Raw genomic sequence first — 24,306 nt, forward strand, 5'->3', positions numbered from 1 at the left:
TATTAACATGGTGGAATAAAAAAATTTAACTTTTTTATCTGCCCGCATCAGAACGTTTGCTTGTAAGCGGGAACACTTACGAGTCACCCACGTCACGTCCCTGGTTGTAATATTTCGCACTATCACACTATGAAAAGTCTAGCGAAAACAGTGAAAGATGTATTCCCCTTAGGTAGTTCCAAGATCAACATGGATCAGTCCTACAGCCACTGCATCTGCCATTATGTTATGATAAATAGAAATAAATGAACGTCTCCAAAAATCGTACATCATCATCATTGTCGTCGTAGTCGCTTCGTTGTCTTCTTGCAAGTTTTCGAGACATAAAGGGGATATTGTTCCGACATGCTAGCTTCATAATTATTATCTTTGAACATCCACTGTAAATGCTTAGTATCAATGTTCTGCAGTTATCGCCACTCTTCATCGCTGGTGGAAGTCATTGTGTTCGCCTCTTTAGCAAGTGACAGGTCGGCAGCCAGCTTCTGCTCACTTGGGCGCGGTCACCTAGACGCACGGCCTTTGGCTACAGTACTCGCAAAAACATCGCATTTCGACCTACTAATAGCAGCAGGGATACTATACGTAATACAGTTGCAATAAATTTATAACAAATACAGCAGAACTTAAGAACTCCAACATTTTTACGAAAAATTGATAGAAGATTCGTGACTGTTTACTTTATCGTTATACGAAGTGGAAAGAGAAAGTACTAATGCCGAAAAATTAAATTTAAAAATATTACAAAATATAATTATGTTATTTTGGAATTCTTACTCCAAAAAGGTCATAACACTCGTAAGAAATCTTAGCTTTGTCTTAGAATTACCGGAAATCGTGTTTACAGTGGACGCAAAATATCTCCGAGCCTAGTCCATGTCACAGATAAAGGAGAGCAAGATAAAGACAAACAAATGATGCTCTATTGCGGATTGTTATGCATGTATGTTAAAACTGAAAACATCGACTACTCATCGCTATGTTGCTTCTTTATCCCAGTGAAGTAGAGATGAGCTTAAACGATATTTTCAAGTATCTGTGACAACTGTGACTGTGACAATTAAATATCTGTGACTTTTATCTGTGATTTTGTCACACCGATATTTTATATCGATAAGTAAGCACAATATGCATGAATTACACCGATATTTTGTCACACCGATAAAAACTAGCAGGAAATATTGAAGAGCAATGAAATGTGAATGCGATTTCTCTATACGCGCCACACATCAGTGATTTATATGGGAAAATCCAACAAATAAATTATGTACGTGTACCATTAATAAATAAATAAATGTCAAAAGTTAACCTCTTGTACCAAGAGGTTATATTATAAATATTGAATCAATTGATCATTTTTAAATGTAGTTGGCTATGGAGAAATTGAGGTTATGTGATTATCCTAATCGTTTTAAAAATTGATCATTTTTATTGTATATAATATAAAAAAAAAGGTAAAGGTATCCCCGTAACATGCCATGAAGGCACTTGGGGGACATGGAGGTAGAGCCCCATGCATTGTATATAATATAATGGATAATTATTTTAAGTCGTGCATTAACATTATAATATTCAGTCATAGAATAAAAATTAAAGAAACATAAGTATTCGGAAAAACATTGGAAAATAATTACGAAACAAAACAGTTGTTCAGATAGGATTTTACAAAAGATAAGGTGGTACTGGTAATCAATGGTATTATTTAAATCGTGTAATCACTACATCAGTTATAATAAGACGGCAAAACTAGCGCTGAAGTAGTTTTTGCGATTTCGGACGTGAAAATCGTTGCATTTCTAAGGAATTTTTGTGGAGATGCAGTTGTTCGGATTAAACTAGCGCTGAGGTAGTTTCGGTGATTTCGGAAGTAATCACATCATTTATAATAAGATGGTGAAACTAGCGCTGAAGTAGTTTTGGCAATTTCGGACGTGAAAATCGTTGCATTTATAAGGAATTTTTTGTGGAGATGCAGTTGATCGGGTTAAACTAGCGCTGAGGTAGTTTCGGTGATATCGGAAATGAAAATCGTTGAATTTGATTTTTTGTGGAGATGCAGGTGATCGTATATGCAAGGCATAGCAAAGCCTAAACTAACCAAACCTAATCTGTCACAGATTCGTATATGTAAGGTGTATGCGCGGAGTACGAAGAGAACTACCTCAACGCTAGTTTAGTTGTTGATCATATATGTCTAGGCATAATAAAAGCTTAAACTAACCAAACCTGACCTGTCACAGATTCGTATATGCAAAGTGTATAAGGGGAATACGAAGAAAACTACCTCAAGGTTAGTTTAGTCAAAGAAGCCCACCATATTAGCCTGTTTTGTCTCGTTCGGTTTTAATACTATAGGCTTCTGAGAAATGCTTCGAAAGTTCGGAAGAGCATAACGTTCAGTGACATTATTAAGATAATGTTGTAGGCTGCTTTAACTATTCTACTTGTAATTAAAAGTATAACTGAAAAAATATTGCTAATGCGTAAAAATTGAGTGGAAAATACATATAAGTTAATATAAATTCACAGTTATATGAAAATGTAAAGATATCGGAGAATGCATAAAATATTCATAAAACATATATAGGCTAAAGACTATGAAAACAAAAATTTCAGACTGATAATTATATTATTATTATAATGCCGCTAATAACTTTGCAACAATTCATCACTTTGCAAAAAATAATATTGAAGAAAATATCACGAAAAAATAATCAAATGTCGCCGCCCGATTGTTGTTACTGTATCATGCGCATGCGCAAACCCACGACGTAGAGGAGAAAGTTGTGAGAACGTCACAGACTCCCTGTTCCTAAGAGATAAGAGTACTGAATCGATCACTAGTGATATTTTAGTCACAGACTACTGAATACGGAGCAGATTTCGGTAGCGATATTTTGTCACAGATATTTCGCATCATCAGTCACAGGTTCATCTGTAACAAAAAAATACCTGTGACAAAATATCGGTTTGTGAAATATCGGCCATCTCTACAGTGAAGCAATTGAGTCTGACAGTGACAGTAAGAGGATGTTTTTAATTTCAGCAGTGTGAAAGATTTGTTTTCACACTGATAATATCGTCACACCTGTCCCTTCCTCTCGCAAATCCGCTTCTAAGAATGGAAACGGCTATCGTAACGGTCGTCAGCTCGAAGATATCCTGTGATCACTGTATTTTTTGTTCTGTAAGTTATTTATTCAACTTTATTATTCAGAAAATATTTGAAGTTTGGTGTTCGAAATATAGTAATCAACGAAACTGATGTATTCAAGGAGGACTGTAGCACAGACACGCAGTGTGTAACACCGGTTTTCAACGACTTGCGGACACTTTCGTTAATATAGAGCACAGGTACACAATCAGGTATTGTCACCTACTCGAACAATTCAGTATTATATTTTTGCTGCTCTAAGTGCGTTTGTGGCACAGTGTGTCTAGACACAATGCACTATGCAGATGAGGTTACAGATAGCAGTGTTACGTGCAGTGACGCTTCTACTTGCACAAGTGACGTAGACTACAAAGCAAGAGTCTGAAGTGGAAAGCTGTTACTATTGCAATGCGATTGAGATTAATGGTAGAGAAGTAACTATTACTTCTAGCAATGAAATTTGTTACTTGTATTTTCTTTGCATAAAGTCTTTAACGAATACATCATACAGAAAACATTTTGGATAAATACTCGGAGCAGTAATCAATAAACAAATAAACATTCAGGTACCTCATTAATGGAATTTTAAGCTCTAAAAAAGTTTCAATGCGATGAATTATACTTATTATTAGACGATAATTTTACATCTCTTGGTTATGATATCTATATTTATATATTTTCCATTTATTTTCATTTTGTATTTTCACTTCCCATTGTCAAAGTCAGATGCGACATTATTATGTACATTTGAAAGAAGGATTCTTATGCAAATCTTTGGACCAGTTAGAGAAAACGGAACATGGAGAAGAAGATATAATTTCGAACTGTACATATTATATAATGAGCTGGACATTGCTAAATTTATAAAAATTAGAAGATGGGATTGGGCCGGGCATGTTGTGAGAATGCAAGATGATAGGGTTGCAAAGAGAGTTTTTAAATTTATTCCGATGGAAAGAAGGAAGGTTGGGAGACCGAGATTGAGATAGGAAGACTGTGTGATGGATGATATCAAGACTTTGGGTGTTATAAATTGGAGAAGTTTGGCATTGGATAGGGAGAAATGGCGAAAACTTCTGAAGAAGGCCAGGGCCCATGAAGGGCCGTCGTGCCATTGATGATGATGATGATGATGATGATGATGATGATGATGATGATGATGATGATGATTTTCACTTCGCTTTAATTTTAAGTAATATACAGGTGTTTCAAAATAATAATTCTTAATTTTTAGTTGTGATAGGGAACAAGGAAATGCATCCGTATCGAGATATCACGATATGAAAGAAATCTTAACGTGAAAAGTAATTGGCCATTATGTCGAAGACATTGATATGGCCTTGAAAATGTTGTGTAACAAGGAATATGGCGCTGAGGATGTTGCTCCGCATGATTTGCCGTGCCTGATTAGCATTGCTGCTCCGTATGTCATATGCATGTCTACTAATTCAACGTATTTTGTAAACCTAAATATTTTTAATTATTCTAAATTTATACACAAATCCGACAAAAGTTATTTTGTGACATACAACGAAAACAATTCAACTTAATTGTTTCCATGGTAATGGAAATAGCTATAACACAAATATAGCCATGAACGATGATAAGGTCAATTAAGAATTTTGACCTGGATCGGAAGCATTTCCAGACATTGTTTTACTAAAAAAAAAATGTTTAATTATGTCCTTTATGACATTTGAAAATTAGGAATAGTTATTCTGAAACAATCTGTATACTGGAAAGCCTAAAATTTATAAGTGTAATTATGTTTATGCTCGACCATGCCGAAATGTAGTAATTATACACCTGGTAGCAGCCCTTTTTAATGGCCCTCATTAAAGTACACCTATTCATTAAAGTCCAGGTGTTCCATCAATCAGAAAACACCATTGTAGCAATATGAAAGCGCAAGTATCGATTATTCTCGGATATGCAATCGAAAGACAACTAGCGAAACGTCACGGAGGCTGGAAATCCAATACTGTCGCAGAAGGTTATGTTCTATTACTATAATAATTAGCGTTAATTGTAAATAATATTCAAATAAATTCAATTTGTCATCTCGTTTTTCAATGTCTAAATCAATTTCAAGGTTATATCAAGATTAATGTTTATTTTACTCTATAGGCCTAGATTATATCAAGGTCAATGACATTAGTTTCTCGGAAAAAATACTTTCGCGTCTGCGCACATCTCACAATTTACGAGATATTCCACTGGGTCAGTTCCGCTCCCCAGTCAGCTAAGAATAACATGAATACGTATGAATAATTTCAAGTTAGAAATAAGGTCGAGCATAAAAAGTCGTATGAAACTTGCCTATAATGGTAATTAAGACGCTCGTATGAAAATTATGAAACTCGCTTGTGCTCGTTTCATAAACATACTCGCGTCTTAATTACTACCATTATAGGCACGTTGCATAATGTACTATTAGGCCTATAATAAGACATCAAAACTCTTAAAATTCGATTTTTCTCAGTAAAACATGAAAAGCAGACATGTTTCACAATGTAGTAAGTGTACTTAGATGAAAAGCGCAAACTAAATAATTTAACAAAGTGCCTAATGTTTGTTTATGTGGTAATTTCAATCTAATACACAGCCTTCTTCCCCAACAAACTTCAAGGACTGGACGTTTGGGACAATTGATCCTAAGTCTTGTGAAAATTTACAACTTAACATTCAAAACTATCAGGAAGTTATGGTCATACCGCCAGTATGTCAAACATAAGATAAGGGACACATATACCAGTTCATATTAAATATATTAGGACTTACTTACTTACTTACTTACTTACTTACTGGCTTTTAAGGAACCCGGAGGTTCATTGCCGCCCTCACATGAGCCCGCCATCGGTCCCTATCCTGAGCAACATTAATCCAGTCTCTACCATCATATCCCACTTCCCTCAAATCCATTTTAATATTATCTTCCCATCAACGTCTCGGCCTCCCCAAAGGTCTTTTTCCCTTCGGTCTCCCAACTAACACTCTATATGCATTTCTGGATCCGCCCATGCGTGCTACATGCCCTGCCTATCTCAAACGTCTGGATTTAATGTTCCTAAATATGTCAGGTAAAGAATATAATGCGTGCAACTCTGCGTTGTGTAACTTTCTCCATTCTCCTGTAACTTCATCCCTCTTAGCCCCAAATATTTTCCTAAGAACCTTATTCTCAACTACATACATATTTCCCTGCCAGCAATCGAACTCGGCTCCACTGGGTTTGTAGCTGTATATCCTACTACCAGAGTCAATATAGGACTACAAAAATTACCAGAAGTATATTTTAGTAGCATTAATGGCTGGAACAATTGTGACTCACTCCCTTGAGACAAGTCTAATGTATGTTGGAGTGCAGACGGGCACAAAGGTTGTGAGAATGTCATCGCCCCGGTTACGAGCTCTATAAATATTCTCCAAGATGTCAGCAGTCGCTCCCCTTACTTTCACTCAACGACTCGCCTGGTCACTCCTCCCCTGTCCTGTATCTATTTGCAAGGATCTCTCCCTGATAAGACCAATGCCACTGTCACACGTGCAGGGTAGTTTTTAACGTTGCCTTTGGTGTCATAAAAGGTTGGGAAATCTGATATTAAGCAGGAAGGCTGTGTAGCTCATCACGCCAATAGAGAAAAGAAGCAACACAGACACAGAATATGAAGTCAAGTTTTAGTTTCGTATTTTATATTCCCCGTACACATTCAGTGTGGCGTCAACGATTTCATTGCGTTTATAAACGCAGATTCAATTATTTACTATCAACATTATCGCAATCATTAACATCTTACCATCAAGGTTTTAGGTTTGATAACCTATTTCGATCTCTCTTTACATAAATGGCGAGCAAACTTTCAAAAAAGACTTTGTCCACAAAACAAAGCATTTGAATAGGCTTATAACTTTGTTTTCCCATTAGAAGGATCATCTGCACATTTCTGTACACTCATACCGATAAAAAATATATGTCCCATGTATAACGCAATGTAAAAATTGAGGTTACTTTCAAAATCAACTATGTCCACAAACTGAATACACTCAAACACGACTCTGTCACTTCCAGCGAATCACAGCCGGGTTGCCATGGAAACCAACGTTCCATGCATTGCATTAGCTCCATTAGAGCTGACTCATACATTACGTTGAGGTGGTTTGTATGTAATATTCAAATAAACTGTTGTTTACTCAATCGTTCAAATACAGGTTTAAACCACATAAGTTACACCAATAAGGCATCACTCATGAGGCAACTAAGCCAGAGGATAGAGAGTAGGTTGGCCAGTTTCTTTCCCCCTCCTTTGCATACATCGCTGACTAGTAACATATTACATTAATCACACTTCAGATGTGCACAAACAATATTGTTCTTCTCCAACACAATATATATCGTCAAGTGAGATATACTGCCTGATACTATATGTACATATCAGCCAGAACTTCTATCACAGGTTAAATAAATTATAATAAAACGTAATTGAAGATCTTCCTGAAAAAAGGATTTACCGTCAAATTATTGAAATGTGAGACTGGTGGGAAAAGTAATTTTGAAACATTAATTTATAACAAAAATTATTCTATTCAATACCTAAATAAACTTGTCTCCTTGATTAGTCAAATAGTTCTGCTAGTAAATATAGGTCTGAAATTGTTTTCTTTCCCCCTGAAAAATGGATTATAGAGTTTTGTCGGTTACATCCTTATTCCGGAGAGTCTTCAATTGCCATGGAATCAGATTGTACTGTGAGTGTAAGGAATGCTAATCAAGAGACCACAAAGAAAGGTGAGGTTTGAATGGAAGAGAAGCTAATAAAATAAGTAAGTACAGTGTGGTGCATGTGTTAACATAGAAGTGAGAGAAAACAGAAGTTGTGAGGAAAATTCTAGTCAAACTCTTTGGTTAGAATTGGCACAACGAGACAGATCTGCAGTGGTATAAAAACTATTCATCGATCTTGTTTTTAAAGTCCCAGATGAAGAGGAAAATTCAATGTGTGATGTTTAGAAGACGATTGTCGTTTTCACGTTTATAAAAGGCCTATGAAGGAATATTTGGTCAATATAGTTTAATTAGGTCAAGTTGGTTTCAAAGACACTTCATGAAATGACTGTAACAATCTTTGACGTGCATTTCCAATCAAATGGTACGAGTATGTCCAACATTATGACAAACAATACCAACAATATCCAATCTGTTCAAATCAAAAGTAACTCTGTCCAAACTTTTATGTCTAATTTCTACAATGACAATTTAATTTGATTTGAATACTTAGTTTTACTACATTCTGAACAGATTGGTATTCATAATTAAGTAGTCAGTACACAATTTTAACATTGGGAAGGTAATAAAATGTTCATACCCTAAAATTCGATTTGAAGGACAAAGTCTCTTTTGAATATTTGCTCATAAAATATTCATAAGTATAGTTTTTGCTGCTTTTTATCGTCTCCGTTATATGAAATGATGATGCAATCAAGATTCTTATAGAAATCCACGTTTTCAACATTCTTGATATCGAAAAACGTGATTAAATCATTCATCTTGTAAGCTTTTAGTTTTGTAATCTAAGTTTTGTTTTGATAGTGCTGACGATCAATGGCTAGATCTGACGTATGCATGGAAGAAAGAAATAAGTTTTAATTTTCCAAAAATTGAGTTTCTTAAGTTTCTTTAAGTTTGAGTTTCTTTTCAAATTCTATTAAAAATTAAATTACTTTTTAGGTCTACTGCTGTAATTCTCGTCTTGTCCTATGATCCTATGTGATAGGTAATAACACAAGAGTTGAAGTGAAAAACTCTCATGATACTTAGTAAGGCTTTTTCACGACTGTAATAATAATAATAATAATAATAATAATAACAATAATAATATAAAGATAACGCATACATATGACTACTGTTTACTTACATCGTATCATATTTTATTCGCATTCGTAAAAAAATAACGAAAATATATTTACAAATATGGCTAAAATCTTCTAATATTGACCAACTATTGTACACATGCATATAGAAACAATGGAATGAAGAAAGTATTCATTTTTGTTATAAACACTATAGAATTTTTAAAAAGACAAAAATGGAATTAAATGTACAATTATGGAAACAACATCACAGAAAAGTAAATTTATCGGACGTATTTGCTGTTTAGGAATTCTATGTTGATTATTTCTGAGTTTATTGGTACTTAGGTTATAGCCCAGACCATATATACCTAGATTGCTCGGCCTTGTAGGCTTTGACGGTAACAACTTTTGTCACGTTTACTACGCTGCCATCTAGTTGTTACATAAGGAGTCACGTCATAACTCCCATTTGAATTGCATTAGCGACTGTACTAACATCTCGTGTTCGTTTACGGCGGAAGGGTGACGATCCTGGCGGTTGTTCTCTTCAAAGTGCTGCCGATTTTAACATACGAATGAGAAACCTGTTACATATATGATCTAGGGCAGTGATGTCAAAGCAAGCGCATTTTTCTGACCTTGACGTCGAGCGCGGGCAGCAAGTGCTAAGTATGAAAAGAGGAAGGGCTGTGTATAAGAATAAGCAGCCTATTGAATTAAGAAAACAGTGGTGTACAAACTTCAAATGGAACGTGAAATTTTATATCGTTATTTTTATATGGCTTCTTTCTGTTTGATATTATCTATATTGTCTGTAAAACAAAAGTACTAACACCAATTTCTTAATATTGCAGTTGTGTTCTAAATGTTAATAACATAAAGAGTTAAGAAGGAATAGTCACATAAATTCCATAGTAGTACAACTATACTGTACTAAATGGATCAAACACGTCATGCATAAAGAAAGTGATATCTCAAAAAAAAAAAAAAGAAAAGAAAAAAAAAAGGATTGAGTATGACATAATAAGTTGGAATTGTTATTGATGGTACCTTTAGCCTCATAAAAGTAATCAATAAACTAATCAAAACAATATTACAGTACAAAACAAAGTTACCTGGTTGCTGTATATGTTTTAAGTGTAATTAATATTCCATAACAAAACTCTCAACGTATTATACTTTTAAGGTGATATTGGTGAGCAACTTCCTATCATCAGAATATTAAATTATTTTCTCGAAATGTGGTGAAGTTATAGAGCTGACATTTTTACAACACATGAGCACGTATCTTTTGCTTATGATGTAACAGTAGGTGCTTTGTTAATTCATGGAAGAAGTGGACTAAGCTGATGTGTGTTTAGATTGGACTTTGTGATCCCGAGTTAAGTCTGATTGTCTGAAGCTATTTTCAGCTTTGCTCTCGTTCCAAATTGTAATAATTTATCGTGTAGATTTGCGAATAGTGAATGCGAAATAGACTCAATTGTACGTACATTGCATCATTCATTCATGTTATTTAAAACAGCGATATCATTCCACAGTATTTTTGTGTTCGAAGTATGAATGTAACTAGTTCGTAGTTAGTTTTCGAATTAAACTTGTTCTTTTTGTAAAATGTCTTTTTTCACAACCCTGATTTCGAGTTTTAACAGTAAGTTGCAGGAATCTTGAGTGAGAGTATGTGACTTGTAAGAGTAAAGCAGCAAGAATGGTGAATAAGTACATTTCCAATGTGTAGGGGGTTTTGTCGTTTAATTTTTTTTTATTGTGTGTTCTCTTCAGATTGTTACTCTGTACAATTAAACCCTGCAAAACTACACTGAGTTATTAAATATGTGAAATAAATCTGTAATTTTCTTACAAATAATCTCAATGCGAATATTTTCAAAATTTTCAATACACTATCTTCAGTAATACATATTTATGGTATATTAGATTTACGAAAACATTCTGTAAGGCTACTACATAAATAGGCATATATCTGAAAATTTCACTTTTCTATAAAGGAAGTTGAGAATATATTTCTTTTTAACAAAAATTCAAACTTGTAAAAATGAACGTTACAATTAAAACTTACATTCTTATAATGCACTCATACTTCTCAGACAAATCTAAAAATTAACATGGATACAGTTTTAATAAGTTCTCTTGCCTTTATCTATTGAATCAGTGCTGGCCATCCGTGAATATAGCTCGATCAAGCGGCATATACTATCTCTTTCGTCTGTCTCTTTCCTTTCCGCTGAAAAGCGCTCAGACTCTCCTGAGCTCTAAAGCGCGCGCTTGCTCCTATGGGCATCAATTGACATGACTGATCTAGGGTTATAGTGTCCCTAATAAGTTGATTTGTGGTAACAACTCTCCATCACAAGCGACAAGACAAAAATGACGATATGAAATCGATATTATTACAGTGATGTATGACTAAGATTGGCTAAAATTTAACTGATTCGTACACTCCATTGGTGAATTGAACACGAGCGAAGCAATCGCAAACTCACTTCGAACGATGGTAAAGAGAATGAAAGTGAACATGCAGTGTTAAGTACCATTAAGGCAGCATACGGATAACGGCCATCATTCCGTTGAAAAAACAAGGCGGCATAACTGTCCACAGGAAAGAAGTGAAGATGGATTTTTCGTAATATATTAACTAACATCACTAACCACACATTTCACAGCATTTTCTGAAAACGTCCTTCGTCTGCTTCAGGCATAAATACCACAAGTTCGAATCAAACGAAGCAATATTATTCACCCTTTTACATGTAAGTCTACTCTTGGCGTCACAACCTAGGGTGGGTCTTGTCAACAATTGGATACCAGAAGAAATGGATGGAACGTCTGAAGGGGATGAACCCCAAATGACTGTCTACGATAGTTAACTTTTTTCACCTTATATAACATTTTAACTGTTGCTTGTATAAACAACACGACAATTAGAAATTAAATTATATCGAAAGGGATATCTGATGCATGTAATGATTTTTTTTTTTTTTTGCTTAAAGAATTTTCAAGATATGAAGATCAAGATGCAATGGTGATATGGTAGTAATACTGTATTTTACTGTGGCAATGTTGCACATGTTATGGAGATGACATTAAAGTAATGTACATAAATAAAAAATTAATCCACCTTGAATCTTGCGTACACTACTTTTAACACTTAAATATAAATGATTGATTAAATGGCAAACTTACTCGTGTTAATTATATAAGCACGTGTGGCTTACAGCTGTTTCGGTGTTTACATGACACCATCATCAGAGCCGTCTAGATCTCGGCGTCATCTCGACATCGCTGCCTGTTGTGGGAGTGCGTTTGTGTGATGAAAAGTGGAGTCAAATAGTGTGTGTGTTCTGAAATTGATCTTTGTGTTGAGAATTTGATTACGGTGTGTTTTAGTGTGTCTGTATATTTCATATTGTTCTAGTGTGTTGAGTTTTTGGTTTTTGGGTTGTATGTGTAGGATTTCCATGTCTGTATTTATGTTATTGTATGTATGGTTAGCATTAGCTATGTGTTCTACATATGTAGATGTAGTATTGTGTCCTCTGGTTATTGCTTTAATGTGTTCTTTGTAGCGTGTTTGGAATGATCTGCCTGTCTGTCCAATGTAGAACTTGTCGCAACTATTGCATGTGAATTTGTATACGCCTGTGTAGTTGTATTTATTTGTTTGTGCTTTTTGTGTGTTGAGATGTCTTTGTAGTGTGTTTTCTGTTCTGTATGCTATGTTGTATTTCTGTTTTCTGAATGAGGATGTCATCTTATGTGTGCTTTTGTTTTCGTATGTTAGTGTGATGTATTTCTTGTGTTCTTGTGTTTGTGTTGTGTTTTGTGTGTTTTTGTGTTTGTTAAGTTTTTGTTTTGTCTTCTTTATGATGTTGTCTATTATGTTTGGATTGTAACCATTTTCTTGTGCTATATATTTAATTGTGTTCACTTCTTCATTGTAGTGTTGTTGGCTCATGGGTATGTTGAGTAATCTGTGTACCATTGTCCTGAATGCAGCATGTTTGTGTTGTACGTGGTGATTGGATGTGTTGTGTATGTGTGTGGTGGTGGTTGGTTTTCTGTATATTTTGAAGGTGTGTTTGTTGTCAACTTTTGTTATGGTGTAACATAGTTACTCAGGAAAAAACAGAAAATTCTTGTGGTGTGCATTTACATTTCTCACAGTGGATGCTTTAGAGATTGTGTTAAAAAACGACCATTTGCATTGCAACACTCCTTTGCACGCTCCATCACTGATCGACTCAGTTAGTTAGTTAGTGGGGTTTAAAAAGGGCGCGTCAGCATCTATGGCTATTTGCGCCCTTGTCTAAAATTCTTTACACAACAGAAACTATACAACAATGAGAATGCTTAAAGAACTAAAAAACGTTGTCACGATTAAAACGAGGTACACAAATGCAGTTTCAACAGGGTGATGCATAAAACATTATAAAAATCTGACCTTAACTAATATTTAAAAAGATATAAAATAACAATACAAATGCTACCATAAATAAATTATCTGGCGTATTTCTAAAATACTCGGATGTAAAAGGTCCGAATGTCAAGTTTGTTAAAAAACTTATATACTAAATAACAAGTGTAACCTCCGGATGTAAAGGGTCCGGAGGATAATTAAAACGGGTCAAAAACTAAATCACCCTGTCAAGTCCAGTACTCGATAAAAATCTCAGGACTGCATTTGTACAATTAAAATCATTTCCAAGAGCGTCACGAAGAGTCGGCCGAATTCCATATTGCCGACGGACACGGTCATATTTTCTACAATGTAATAAAAAATGTTCCACTGTAAGTGGAACATGGCATAGATCACACTCCGGCTGAAGCTCGCCACGTAACAGATGGCCATGTGTCAGATAACAGTGGCCAATCCTCAACCGGGTGAGTAAAACTTCTTCGTGTCGTGACGCTCTTGTGGACGAATCCCAAACTCGAACAGTATTCTTTATTCTACGTAATTTGTTTTCCTCTTGTGCAGACCATTCTCCTTCCCATTGCCACCATATTCTACATTTCAAATAATTTTGTAAGTCTTGCCACCTCTCGCGCCAATATACCAGAGTGCCATTCGTGGCACCATCTTTGGCTGCAGCATCTGCGGCCTCATTCCCACGAATTCCGACATGGCCAGGAATCCACACTACTCCAATCTCGCAATCAGAGCTTAAGAGTGTGTGGAACAGCTGCTGAGTTCTTAACACAAGGGGATCCTCTGAATAGAGACACTGCAAAGACTGAATGGCACTTAAAGAGTCGGAGCAGATTAGGTACCTGCCCCGAGGTTCTGGAATTAAAAACAATAAAACTCTGTAAAAAGCATATAATTCTGCAGTAAAAACACTGGTATATTCGCTCAGTTTATATTTAAATATCTGTCCATTTGCAACGAAGGAGCAACCAACACAATCATTTACTCGGGATCCGTCAGTATAAACTAAAGAATAATTTGGATATCGCGATAAAAGTTCACTAAAACGAAGTCTATAAACAAAAGCTGGTGTAAAATTCTTAAAACTTTGGCTCAGGCTTACATCAAACATGGGGCGTCGCATAATCCACGGTGGAGTGGTGGTGTATTCTAGTGTGCGAACGGATGGTAGATGGACGTCGAGCTCAGAGAGCAGTTCACGGAATCGCACACCTTCTGGACGAGGTCTCCGTGGATTTTCACTGTATCGGCCGTAAAGAGACGAATGATGGAAAGAGTCGAAAGAATTGTGCTCAGGCTGCGAGCGGAGTTTAACCGCATATGAGCACAACAGGACATTACGTCGCCGATACAGTGATGGTTCCCCCGCTTCACAATACAGGCTCGCTATCCGACTCGTTCGGAAGGCACCTGTAGCGAGTCGTATCCCATGATGATGGATAGTGTCTAAGAAACGTAGCTTAGATTTATTTGCTGAGCCATAGATAAAACAGCCATAATCTAGCTTTGAACGGATAAGAGAACGATATAGACGTAAAAGCACTATGCGGTCTGCACCCCAGCGAACCCCTGACAAAAGGCGTAAAATGTTTAAAGATTTTTCACAACGCCTTCTCAAATCACGGATATGCGCCTCCCACGTTAATTTATAATCAAAGATAAGGCCCAAAAACCTCGCAGTGTCTGTATATTGCAATTCCACTCCATTAAGACGCAGGTCAGGATGTGGATGGAGTCCGCGTTGGTTGTAGAAGTGGACACACTGCGTCTTTTGAGTGGAGAATTTAAAGCCATTGCGAAGAGACCACTCCGATAGCACATTGATGACCAGTTGCAACTGTCGACCGATAGATGGGAGGTATCGGGAACTGTAATATAGACTGAAGTCATCAACGTACAAGAGAGAAGATACTCGGTTACCTACACAGTGGGCAATGCCATTGATCGCAATGCAGAAAAGAAGAACACTTAATACAGAACCCTGCGGAACGCCATTTTCTTGGAGATGTTCGTTAGAAAGTGTGGTGCCTACTCGAACTCGGAAATACCGCTCTGCCATGAACTTCTCAATAAACGTTGGCAGACTGCCACGAAGTCCCCAGTCATACAGGGTTTGCAGAATTCCAAAACGCCACGTGGTATCGTAAGCCTTTTCTAGATCAAAAAAGACCGCCACAAGATGTTCCTTCTTGAGGAAAGCATCTCTAATGGCGGTCTCCAGCCGAACAAGATGGTCTGCGGCGGATCTGCGCTTGCGAAAACCACATTGGATGTTAGATAATCGGTTTCCCGATTCGAGTACCCACATTAGGCGTTTGCTTATCATCTTTTCCATAACCTTGCACACACAGCTGGTGAGACAGATTGGCCTGTAATTGCCAGGTAAAGAAGGGTCCTTTCCCGGTTTCTGGACTGGAATTACAATGGCAGAACGCCAAGCAGATGGAAATACACCCTCAGTCCAGATTCTATTGTACATAGACAGAAGAAAGGATTTTCCAGCTGGTGGAAGATGACGAAGCATGCGGTTATGGATGTTATCAGGGCCAGGGGAGGTGTCAGGGGATGTGTCTAGTGCCGCCTCCAGCTCCTCGGATGTGAACGGTGCATTGTAGTCTTCAGTGTTGTCAGATTGAAAATTTAGGTTTCGTTTTTCTGCAGTATCTTTGATTTTCAGAAATTCCGGGTCGTAATTATTTGAGCTGCTTATTTGTGAAAATGTGGTAGCAAATATTTCAGCAATGTCTATTGGACTGGTGGTCGTTACTCCATTGTTTAGAAGGCCCGGAATTACAGAACTACGTTTCCCCATTATTCGACGGACTTTGTCCCATATGGTGTTAGCTGGGACGTTGTGTTTCAATGAACTGACGTAATTTGTCCAGGACGTCTTCTTAGCATCGCACACAATGCGACGAGCTTTGGCTCGAAGACGTTTAAACTGGACAAAATATTCTTGGGTCGGATGGCGCTCAAATTGGCGTAAAGCACGTTTGCGGTCACGTATTGCATCTCTGCAGGCATCCGTCCACCAGGGGACAGAGAAGCGTTTTGGCCTGCAGGACGACCGGGGGATAGATAGTTCCGCTGACTTTATAACCACATTTGAGAAATGGTCTACTACGGAGTCCACATTTTCATGTCCGTTATCATCGAATGATATGGACTCCGAAAATCCGACCCAGTCCGCCTTTTTAAGAACCCAGTTTGGAGATCGAGATTCCGCCGGACGTAAAGCGGACATACGCATTCGAATGGGATAGTGGTCACTACCATGTAGGTCGTGAATCACAGACCACTCGAAATGCGTGGACAAAACTGGGCTACAAATGGAGATATCTATCATGGAGTATGTACCATAAGCTAAGGAGAGATGTGTTGCTTCCCCTGAATTCAGGGTAACAAGATTTAGACGGGTACATACCTCTGCTATTTTATTTCCTCTGTCATCATCGGAATTTGAGCCCCATGAGTGGTGGGATGCATTAAAATCCCCCACTACCAGATATGGAGCAGGTACCTGCGAGAAAATGTCTTCAATGTCATGCACTGTGAAAGGTGTCTGGGGGTATATATACAGAGACTATTGAGAACTGGATGGAAGGTAGAGTGACTCGAGCGGCTATGCATTGATGTGGGCTGTTGATGTTGATAACAGAGGAAAAGATACTTTGGCGGAATAGGAGAGCACAACCTCCGTTGGCACGAATACCGGCAAGGTGATCGTACCGGTGAACGTAGTATCCCGAGATACTTAGGGAGTTTTCGGGCCGAAGGTGTGTCTCCTGGAGACATAAAATAGCAGGGTTTTCATGATAGATCAATTGCTGTAGTTCTGTATATCTGCTGCGTACACCGTTCACATTCCACTGTACAATATCAGTCATCAAGAGGAGCTATATCATGTTGGTGGCTTAACAGGGGATCTTCTCTTCTTTTCCTTTCTATGGGAAGATGCTTTTGCCTGCGACTGCTTTGTCTTCGACTCCGGCGACTCACTTGCAGTTCGTCGCACTCCTGATCGCGATCTTGATCGAGGACGTGATCGAGAACGTGATCTCGACCTGCCACCCGAACTAGGAGTGCGACGTTCTGGTGTTCTACTAGGCCTACAATCCTTCTCTGCTGTCATAGCAATAATTTTCTTAGGGACGTAAGGCCTGATGTCAAGTCCACAAGTGTCGTCTGACTCAGCAGTCTGAGTAGCGGCGTCTACATATGTCTGGGTTGCGATCTCAATTCGCTTCCCAGGTATGTTCGTAAGAGGTGGTGTTTGTGTGGTGGCATCAATTCCCTCTGTTGCTCTCTGAAGTACAGACGCATAGGACTTTTCAGTTGCCTTCTTTTCTTTATCTAAAATACGCTTACGTGCCTCAAAGAAGCTAATATTTTCCCGGACTCGAAGCTCTTGAATCGTCTTTTCCAGCATATACTTTGGGCAGTTTTTAGAATTTGAAGCATGGTCCCCAGAACAATTCACACAGTGCTCGGCGCCAGTACATGGGGAATCCCCATGGTCTGCACCGCCGCACTTTGCACAGATGATATTGTTTGTGCAACGTTTTTGCGTATGTCCGAACCGTTGGCACCTAAAGCACCGCATTGGGTTCGGCACATACGCACGCACAGGGACACGCTCATACCCAACAAAGATATATTCTGGCAAGAGAGACGTTTCAAAGGTCAGAAAGACTGTGCTCAGGGGTTCAGTCCGTCCGTCCCGCTTCCGTATTAAACGGTAAGCCTTGGACACGGACTGTTCCGCCAGCTCTAATTGGATCTCTTCATCTGATAGACCATCTAGAGAATCTGTATGCACAACTCCTCGCGTGGTGTTAAGCGAGGAGTGTCGTTCAACTCTGATGGGGTATGACCCCAGCAACTTTGCTTTCAACAGCGTCTCACTCTGTTTTGCAGATGCAGTCTCAACGAGGAGACTACCGTTGCGGAGTCGAGTTGCATTTCTGACCTTTCCAACGAGTCCATCGAGCGCACGTCTCACGTAGAATGGACTAATGTCTTTCATAGTTTTTTCCGTTCCGTCCAATGTGATACTGATAAACTTTGGAGGCGGCACTTTTACAGTAACTTTCTCAGGGTCCAATTCCATAGCAATTTTCGTCATATGACCACCAGTCGTACTTTCTCCTGTCTTATGTTTCTTATTACCTTTTACTGAAGGAGGAGAAGAAGAGCGCGTAGAAGCCATTTTGAAACTGGCCCCCCCTACGGAACCGTCGGCGTCAGCCTGCCACCGGGGGGGCGGAAGAAAAAGACACCAAAAAAAGTCTTCTCGGTCTGTGCCGGCCGTGGGGACCCCCCCACAGCCCGATCCCAAGCAACCCACTTCACGCAAGTTACCCTTCAAACTGGTCATTACACACCTAATGGCAAGTCTTACACCAGAGGCGTGTCGCAGTTTTATGCCCCTACCACGGGAATAACCGCCCGTGGCTCCCCACTCTACACTGAATACAAGTGCCAGACTACTGCGGCTAACTCCGACCGACCCTCCCAAAGCCGGAGCAATCCGAGACCGCACGCAGCTTCAGGGGACTTGTGGTTGATTACACTGCGACACCCATACGTCAGCGGTAACACGTCGGAGCGATATATCCGCCCCGGCGAGCAGAATCGGTCACCGGGACGTTTAAGTCGCTCCGGGCCCCCATTGGAGCTCCACGTGAGTGTACATGACTACTGGTCCGGGCTCCGCACCTAGACTTGCATATAGGGGCAGTATGAAGGGTCCACTATTGCTTCGTTGCTGGGCGCCCTGTCGGGCCACACAAGTTGGAAGTCGCGCTCGAAACCGTGGGACAGGACCACGGAGATAGGAAAGATCCCCGCTGGTGAGACGGGAGTTATAAACCTAAGAAACTTAACCTAATAATAGATATAAGAATTAGAAGGGGAAGAAGAATAAAGCCTCATCAGGCATTGTTAACAAATCCCGTCATGGTGGCGGACGTGGCAAGAACAAAAACAGCGGGGATGGAGAGGTGAAAATGGCTGTGATGATGTGGTGGGCGTTCCGCATGCAATGGCGGCCGGCGGAGAGAAATAGTGATGAAAAAGAAGAGAGAACGAAGAGGAGTGGTTGGTGATATGACGAAAAATGGCCGAAAAGAAGAGCACGAGAGCCACCATTGCAACCCCCGGTCACCACTTGGAGGAACCCACCTCGACCGGCTGATCGACTCAGCTGTCAATGTTCCTGGAGCTATTGCATCACATGCAACGGCAATACGTCTTTCATGTCTTCAACTGTAGTTATAATCTGCTGGTATACTACATTTTTACATGTCCGCAGAGAAAGAAATCCAACGGCGTTAGATCAGGCAATCGCACTGGAAATCTCTAAACAGGATTGCTAATTCCCACCCGTCAATCTGTTTAGTGCATTTCTTGCGACTGAGGCATTATGAGCAGGTTCTGTATCATGCAGATAGGCTATCACATCATTTGACGCAAATTCAGCTGTAGATCTTCTAACAATATGAATAAGTTACGTCTCAAGAAACGCCTGTACTTTCAACGTTCAATTCTGATGTCAACATTATGAACGTTGAAGACATTTAACATTATGAATTTGATCTTCATATCTTAAAAATGGTTGAAGTAAAAAAAAATAATTACATCCATCAGATGTCCCCTGCGATATAATTTAATTTCTATTTATCATATTGTGTATAGCAACAACAGTTGAAACGTTATCGAAGGTGAACAAGTTAAGTGAGCCATTCGGTGCCGAGGGGAAGGCGAGATGTTGGACGGCCCCGTAGGAGATTGAGTCTACTCATGAGTTCCCCGGAACGGGCAGAACTATCTAAACCTTGATGGTGAACAATTTTCTTCCACTCTGACATATCGCCGGCTGATTATCCCCTTCTCCTCGCTCCCATTACTCTCAGGTCATCCTCTGCGTCATCCACCCATCTCTATCGTGGTCTTCCTCTCAACCTTCGCCCGGTAGATTTCCACTTAAATGATTTGCTGGGAGCCCTAACACCATCCATGCCCAAAACATGTCCCAGTGAAGCAAGTCTCCAGCTCAGGCTTGCAGAACTGAGCACCAATTATTGCGTTACGTCACTCATCGGAATACGTCACTCACCTCTTCCTTGCATCCCCGCGTCATTGACTTGGCAGGGGAGGGGATTTGTATTCAGTGTCTGTCTTATGTGATTGCGTACGGACCACAGTGACGTCATTCAACGCCGGTGAACTGTGGACGGGGAACCAACGCTTTCAGTGTATTCCGAATCTCACCGGTCCGGTGCCATCAATGACGTAACGTTGCAGCGAAATAAGGAACAAAACTGCTGGAAGGATCGATGGCTGTCATGGCGACTGTACAAGTTGTTGTCTGTGCTACGCTAGCAAAATTTTGCGAAATTTTCGTACGTACTGCCATCTCGTTCAAAGAAAAGAGAGCATAAAAAATGTATTTCTTGAACCGGTAGTAATAACGGGTCCGTTGACATGTTCGCTCATAAGCCATTAACATATTGTTTTTACATTGTGCTCATTACAAATAATACAGCAGAACTAAAGCAGAACACACCGCCATGACACAACAGTGCACGATGTTATTCGTCTGCTAATTCCCGCCCTATACAAGAACCAATCAGATTCACTGATGGCGGCTGATGGAGACTGCCACCACCTCTGCAAGTTGATGGCACCGGTGCGACACCAGTGGAGCATCAATGACGTCATCGGTGGAATTCGGAACACCGTGATGCCATCGGATTGCTCACCGGTGAGATTCGGAATACGCTCTTTACCCATCCTTTCCACCCCTCTCTCGCCAGTTCTGTATCCCTGCCCCAGCTCTTCATATACCTGATAATATCAGTTCCTTCTAAGTTGATGTAGCATGTAGTTCATTTTGATCCTCCAATCACCTTGGTCTAAGTTGGTTCAACAATTTTATTTTACCCAATATCCTCCTTTCAAAGGCTCTAAGTAACTGATCGCCTCTAGTTGACATTATCCATTATTCTCATCCAAATGTGATAGTTGGTCTTATAATGGCCTTGTAGATCTTCATTTTTGCTCATTTTCAGTAGTTTAGATCTCATAAGTTTACTAAAGCTATAGTGACAAACTATTTCCTTTCGTAATCCTATCTTTAATATCATAATTTCTTTGTCACCCTAGATAAGTAAAGTAAACTACTCAACATGTTCAAAATTGTAGGAGTCAGGTTTTGTGCGGTCTTATTAAATCTGGTTACAAAAAAATGTTATGTTTTATTTAACGACGCTCGCAACTGCAGAGCTTATATCAGCGTCGCCGGATGTGCCGGAATTTTGTCTCGCAGGAGTTCTTTTACATGCCAGTAAATCTACTGACATGAGCCTGTCGCATTTAAGCACACTTAAATGCCATCGACCTGGCACGGGATCGAACCCACAACCTAGGGCATAGAAGGCCATAAATCTGGTTACTTCCATATACTATGTCTTGATTTAATTAATTTTGAGACCTCTCTGTGATGCTTCACTATCAATATAAGTTAAAAATCTCCGAAAAGGTTCTTCTGCTTATGCTTATTATAGTGATACCACCTGCATACTCACACAATTTCAAATTTTTTTATTAATTTATTTGATACACTAGGTTTACACTACATTAGGCATTGCAGCCCGAAAGAGCAGAAGCTCGTGCTCGGGCGCAGTTGACTGGTTCTTGTATCTTTATAATCTCAGAGCTACTTCTAATGTCACGTTATAGAGATGGTGGAGAATTCATCTTCTTGTAGGACTCAAGTAACTTAGGTACTAACATCAAAACGGTCTGTATTATCTGCATTTATCCTTGCCACAGCTCTAGAAACCGTTAGTGTTGCTCTTACGATTCTAAAAATTTGCTTGGAACCCAAGCATAAGAAGGTCGTTTAATACAATAAAATTATTATCGCTATTAACATTATCAAAAGCCTGTAGAGCCCGGACGAGAAGTTATGGCATCAACGCGAGGGACGCATTTTAGTTCGTTTGCTTGGATTCGCCCTCACACTCAACTGAAGGGGTGTTGGGTTAGTCGGTTACTAGCATTCCGAGTGTTCAGATCGTTCTGCTACTACCGCTATTGCTAATGCTGAAAACATTGTCCTTCTGAGCGCCCTCATTATGGCATTGTCTAAGGTGTGAAATCAAAGAGTAGTTCATAGTCAAGAACATGAAATAGCATACAATGTATGGAAATTCATGTCAGAAGAGACGGTAAACGGAATACCAATTCCATTGAAAAGCGTGTGTGCAAGAGTACTGGCTGCCACTGGTATTCCAAAGCGAACTTTGGCAAGAATCAGGAAAGAAGGGGAAAATATTGAGGCAGGAACAGCAGATTCTTTCTCCAGTCCCGAAAAATCACAGCCGAAGAAGAAGATTGTTGCTGTTTGATGAGGAAGTCATAAGAAGACTCATCTATAATTTCTACGCTACGCATAAGCAGAGGCCGACACTGCAATCGCTTCGTCCAAATATGGATATCAGTGTATGATTATGTGAAGAAAGTAGAGAACAATTACATTGAAAGTGGGCACGTGATGGTCAGTATTTTGGAGAACATTTCCATAAACTTAGGGACATCTGATTCCAGCACAGATCAGTCGTCTGATTCGGACGGAGAATAAAAATATAAAGGTGGAATAGCGGGCGTAATTTCATTAGGTACTTTCGGACTCTTGAGTAGGAAAGTGGTATACTAAAGTAAGACGAATGTTTTTAGAAAGAGATAAAACGGATATGCCTGCCGCTCTGAGCTTGAGAACCGTAACCCAAAGAACCCCCACTCCTCTGCCCTGCTGGCCGGCAATTTAAAACTTCGCGCAGGTTGGTGCCATAACATCTCGTCTCAGCTCTACAGTCCTGTATATCTCACTATTAAGCCCAGCTGTCTAAAAAGTTGACAAGGCAATAATCTTTTTAAATGAATTCAAAACTGATTCTGTTGAAAGTAGCGATTTCAATAAATTTCCTACAAAATATTCCCTTCTCATTCTCAGCTTTCACAAATAGGGTGATCGGTAATTATGTACACTAAACTGGTACACAGCATTCTATACTTCAAAACAAATGATTTCTCATAAACTACAGCCATAACCAGTTTCTTTACCGAGATATGGCAACATTGCTTGAAGGTCGTGGTAGGGACCTGTAATAGTCAAGCAGTATTAGACATGCTACACGCTACTCAAGTACTGATGTCAGAGAAAGTCGTATGGAACATTGGAGGAGCCATATTGGATTGGATGTAACGGACCTGTTTCATGGCCGGCGCGTTCGCCCGATTGACATTCTGTGACTTTATCTGTGGAGTCTCATGAAGGGTGTTGTGCATTCCCAACGTCACGCAACCCGAAACATCTGTTAAATGCAATTGTGGATGCGGGAAACAGGATCCAGAATACGCCAAACAAGCATCTCCAAACGCACACGATCGTCATGGCGCATAACGAGTCGATTGTGTTATGACTGTGCTGGTGGACAGTTTTAGCTTCTCATGTGAAGTGCAATGTACCATTATCCGTACAAATAACACACAGTGCGAAATATCTAATTGTCTTTTTTCTTATTTCCCAATTACCGGGCTAACGCAGAGCTTCCGGCTATATGTTTATGCACACTAATTTGTTTATTTTGCAATGCAGTATATTGCGTACCATTTTAATGTACAGTAGTGGCAAAAAAATTGGACCTACCCTTGTAGCTGATTTCAGAGCCTTGTTCACTCTAGAGCACGATAGACTGGTAACTAGACTTTCGTGGTTCGAATCCTGCCTGGGAAGGAAACTTTTTTTGTTCCTTATTCAAATTTATTCCCAATAATTTTCGATTACTGA

This window comes from Periplaneta americana, chromosome 2, assembly GCF_040183065.1.
Source record: "Periplaneta americana isolate PAMFEO1 chromosome 2, P.americana_PAMFEO1_priV1, whole genome shotgun sequence".
NCBI lineage: Eukaryota > Metazoa > Arthropoda > Insecta > Blattodea > Blattidae > Periplaneta > Periplaneta americana.